Here is a 5251-nt window from a genome sequence, read left to right on the forward strand (position 1 = left end):
TTTATAAACTTTGGAGACATGCTTTGAGCATTAAGTGAATGTTACAGAAAAACAACACATATTTAAAATGAGGGAATAATGTACAAACAGATCATTGATTAATATGTACCATCATTAACTCAGCTTGCAGAAACCTATGAATAGTTGCAAAATAAAGATGATCCCCTTAAACAGGATTGTATTAGTCATAAGAGATGCAGAAGTGAAAACACACCAACTGAGACAAGAGAAACTTACATTCCAGAGAGAATTGACAAGTGCAGACGTGCTGAGGCTGTGAATTTGTAGCTTGAGGATATTAATGGCAAAACAAACTAGGTTTCCAGCATTGCACTGATAGATACTCTAGGTAGACAGGACAGAACAATTACAGAAAAATTGCAGTTTGAAAGTACCAGAGAGGACATAATGCAAAGAAGAAGAGGCATGGCCATTGTGGAGAAAGCTGTGTTTTCACTGCAAGAAGCCGAATCATTGTAAACACATGTATGGCTAAAAAGAAGCAAGTGCAGAAGGCCATTGGAGATATGTCAGCTGAAGGTTCTGATGAATCACTCTACATCAGTCAGTAGGTTGATTTAGTCAAGTTATTGAGTGATACATGCTTTGTGACTATGGGAATGAAGACTGCACAAGGAAAACATCAAGTCAACATGAAGTATCAGATAGATATTGGTGCATCATGACCTCATTGACCTGTAGGAAGTGGTTAAATGCGGTGATCCAAAAATTAAGGAAACCCTCAAAATAAGGTTAAGGCTATATCATGGCACCATCATCTTGCCAAGAGGACAGGTTACTTTGTGAATGGTTGCAACAAAATGATCGAGGATCTTGAGTTCCGGATCATAGATAGATAGCATATGACACTTATTTCAACAAGGCAAATTTAAAGCTTGGAGTGATAAGCCTCAATGTACCAAAGACATTTGTCACACGTCACAGTACACTAAACCATTGATGTAGAAGAAATGGCAGAGGAGTACATTGATGTATTTGCAAGGCAAGGCTGTCTTCCAGGAGAATATCACCTTGAAGCAGATGAGAACGGAAAACCAATTCCCGCAAAGCCAGGCTGAAACACAAGAGGGAGGAGCCCGGAAAAAGGGAGTAATCAAGAATCTGACAGCTCCTACAGTGTGGATTGCTGCATTTTGGCAGTGAAACAACCTGGAAAATTGAGAGTATGAATCAACCCAAAGGATTGAAATAGAGCCCTGAAGTGATATCACAACCCATGCTACAGTCAAAGGGATTTTGCCACAACATGCAAATGTGAAAATCTTCATCACCCAAGAAGCAAAGGTTCATGACTGGCAAGTGAAGCTCAATGAAAGGAGCAGTTTTCTAACCGCGTTCGTGATGCCCTTTGAGAGTTACAGTTGGCTACACATACCCTTTACTAAATACCATTACCAAAAGGATATTAAACATAGAACATAGATCAGTACAGCACAGGAATGGGACCTTTGGCTCACGATGTTGTACCAAACATGACGCCAAATTAAACTAATCCCTTCTGCCTGCCATTGATCCATATCCCTCCATTTCCTGCATATTCATGTGCTTATCGGAAAGTCTCTTAACTGTCCCTATCCTTTCTACTTCCACCACTACCCCAGCAGTGTGTTCCATGCTCCTACCACTCTGTGTAAAAAACTTGCCCCTCTCATCTCCTTTAAACTTTTCCCCTCTCACCTTAAACGCATTCCTCAATTTTAAACATTTCAACACTGGGAGAATGGTTCTGACTGTCATTCCTCAGCATCTGCCACTCCAGAGAAAACAACCCAAGTTTTTCTTGCCTCACCTTATAGTTCATTCCCTCCAATCTAGGCAGCATCCTGTAAACCTCTTTTGCACCCTGTCCAAAGCCTCCACACCCTTCCTATAATGTGGCAACCAGAATTGAATGCAGTGTGGCCTAGTGTGGCCTAACCAAAATCTTATAAAGCTGCAACATGAGATCCTGACTTTTGTACTCAATTCTCTGACCAATAAAGGCAAGTATACAATATGCCTTCTTTACCACGCTATCTACTTGCATTACCACTTTCAGGGAGCTATGGACTTGAACCCCAAGATCCCTCTGTACATCAATACTGTTCAGACTTCTGCCATTAACTGTATACTTTGCCTTAACATTTGATCTCCGAAAGTGCAGCACCTCACACTTACCTGGATAAAACTCCATCTACCATTTCTGCACCCATATCTGCAACTGATCTATATCCTGCTGTATCCTTTGACAATCTTCCACACTATCTACAACTCCATGGTCTTTGTAATATCTACAAACTTACTAACCCATTCATCTGCATTTTCACCTAAGTCATTTATGTATATCACAAATAGCAGAGGTTCCAGTACAGATCCCTGCATAACACATGGCCAAGTCATGTTGGATCCCATGCATTTTAATTTTGTGGATGAGCCTACCATGAGGGACCTTTTCAAAAGCCTTCCTAAAGTCCATGTAGACAAAATCCACTGTTCTACCCTCATTGACTACCTTCGTCACCTCCTCGAAAAAATTGATCAAGCAGGGTGCCCCACGCAAAGCCATGCTGATTGTCCCTAATTAGGACATGTTTTTCCAAATGTGTGTGAATCCTGTCCCTAAGAATTCTCTCCAATAGCTTCCCATCCACCAATGTGAGACTCACTGGTCTATAGTTTCCTGGATTGTCCCTATTTCCTTTCTTGAATAGAGGAACAACATTGTCTACTTGCCAGTTTTCTAGGACCTCTCCTGTGGTGAAGGAGGATACAAATATCTTGGTCAAGACATCAGCAATCTCCTGTCTTGCTTCTCTCAAAACCTGAAGTTGATATCTCTGGGCCTGGGGACTTATCCACCTTAATGCCCTTCAAGAGACCCAATGCTGCTTCTTGATCTCAAAATGCCCTGGCATATTAGCACGCTCTACACAAATCTCACAATCCTCCACATTCCTTCTCCTGGGTGAATACTAACGCAATGAATTTATTTAGGATTTCGCTCACACCCTCTGCCTCCAAGCACAAGTTCCCTCCTTTATTCTTGAGTGGCCCTACCTTCTCTCTAGTTATCTTCTTGTTTTTAATGCCTTGGAACTCTCTTTAATCCTACTTGCCAAGGTGATTTCATGCCCCTTTTTGTTCTCCTAATTCCCTGCTTAAGTTCTTTCCTGCTTTCTTTATATTCCTCATGGGTCCTGTCTGATCTATATGCTTCTTTTTTTCCTTTAGACTAAATTCACAACCTCCCTCAGTATCCAAGTATCCCTTACCTTGCCATCCTTGTCCCTCCACCTTACTGGAACACACTGGTCCTGAACTCTCATCAACAGGTCTTTCAGCAATTCCCACTTGTCAAATGTGGACTAACTCTATTTTAGAAACTTTGTATAAACACGATGTACCAGTGCCAAATACTCCGGTCAATCTCAGTCTGCGTTTATACTTCATTACCCCTGATACAAGTAGACTGCCCACAATACCTGAAAGTAGAAACATGACTGAATATTTTGTTGCTGTGGATGTCAACAACATGTTGCAACTTTATGCCAGTATGCTGCATGAGCGACGTATTATCGTTACCTCCAGTAAATTTAGCACTGGAGAGCCGATCACATTTTGCGAGGAGAGCTACGTTGCACATCGGTCCAGCATTATGAAACAGTTGCCTCAAAACGCAGTACAACTTCAGCTCTTCAAACAGTTTATCGATGGGAGGTTGGAAAAGTTAAATGCAGGGAAAGGATTTTCTGATGTTTTCGAAGATGCGATAGCCGCAGGAGGCTATAGTGGAGGAAATTCAAAATCTTACCAGCAATGAATGCACACAGTCAAGAAAGGTGGAGCTTTGACAAATACAGTGATGACGAAAGCAAATCCTGCCATGAAAACAGCGTACAAATTTGCTAAGAACCAAGCTAAGATGGGGATCAAAGAAGTGAAGAGCACGTTAAAACAGAAGGAATCAACTGAAGATGAAGACCTGCATCATAATGAGTGTCTATCCGCAAACCTGCAAAGGCGATCAAACTCTGATCTTTTACAGAACCGGCTTCCGGCCACTAAACGTAAACGGATTCACCCTCAATCGTCATCGGATGCTGGGGTTGTTTCGCCACTAGATGCAGATGACGCAGACAGAGCGAGCAAGATATCATCTGAAGACAGTGGAGAAGTGTGTGCCTATATTGACGAAAGTGATGATTCTGAACAGACCGAACAAGATCCACAATCTCAAGGGCAGATGGATCTGTTAGGAGAGACCGTAGATACCCTCAGTACACACAGTTCAGATCAAGGAAAGCTGTGTATTGCAAAAAGCCTTGATTTCTTCAAGTCAATGGATGATATCAGTTACAAAGCTGCAAACAAGTCCAATACTCCAAGTGAGGGAAACCTTTCTGAATTCAGTGAACGATATGGTGATCATCTGAGTTGGCACTTGGGACAAGATGATACAGTTGTCCATAGACGGCCCCTTCCGCCATCTCCCAGTAAATCATTTTATGTTGATAAATGCCCGCTCACCTTTGAGGCTTCACCTTATGAAAGCTCCCGTGTGTTTGTTGATGAGTTGACACATTTTCCTAAACTCAAGAGTGACTCATCTTTTAAAACTTCGGTGGCAACTATAGCCTCCAGCCAGGAATCAGACCAGAAGCAAAACAATTCAGCCAAACTAAAGGAGCCAAAACAAGCACTAACCAGTGAAGCTGGTATTTGCGAAGAGCCGCATCAAAATACAGCAAGACAGACGTCAGTTTTAATACCCTGGGAGAAAGAAGATTTTGAGGCTGACTTGATAGGGCCAAGCGAAATAGATCTACTCCAAGAAATTGACTGTTTATGTTCTAGATTTGGAACTAGCCACAGTGTTTCCAGTATTGATGCCTCCACCACCAACACTTAGAATTAAGCGTGCAGATAAAAGAGTACTGTAAGCTTCAACTCATTCAAAGAACTATTTAACAAACTGAAAGATTGTGTGATGCTTCAGGAACAAAAGGCATTCTTGGCATTTTTAAATGCAGAAGAAGTGAACATGGACTGCTTTATGCAAAATCAAACATAAATTTTTCTCTCAAATTTAAATTTTAATACATTGCTGAAGTGGACTGTTGCAACCATTTCTGCTTTATTCACATTTGACTACAAATTGTTGCCTGGAATGGAAGTACTGTTTTGACAAACCAGCAATCAGGAATGCATGCATACAACAAAAGTTTAACTTAAGCTGCTGTCAGCTGAAAGA

The 5251-nt window shown here is 41.4% G+C and overlaps 1 pseudogene; it reads left to right on the top strand.

The window, feature by feature from the left end:
- The first annotated feature begins 3358 nt into the window (after positions 1-3358).
- On the top strand, positions 3359-4986 carry LOC125456309 (DENN domain-containing protein 1B-like; annotated as a pseudogene).
- The last annotated feature ends 265 nt before the right edge of the window (positions 4987-5251 follow it).

Source organism: Stegostoma tigrinum, chromosome 8 (genome assembly GCF_030684315.1).
Source record: "Stegostoma tigrinum isolate sSteTig4 chromosome 8, sSteTig4.hap1, whole genome shotgun sequence".
NCBI classification, from domain to species: Eukaryota; Metazoa; Chordata; class Chondrichthyes; order Orectolobiformes; family Stegostomatidae; genus Stegostoma; species Stegostoma tigrinum.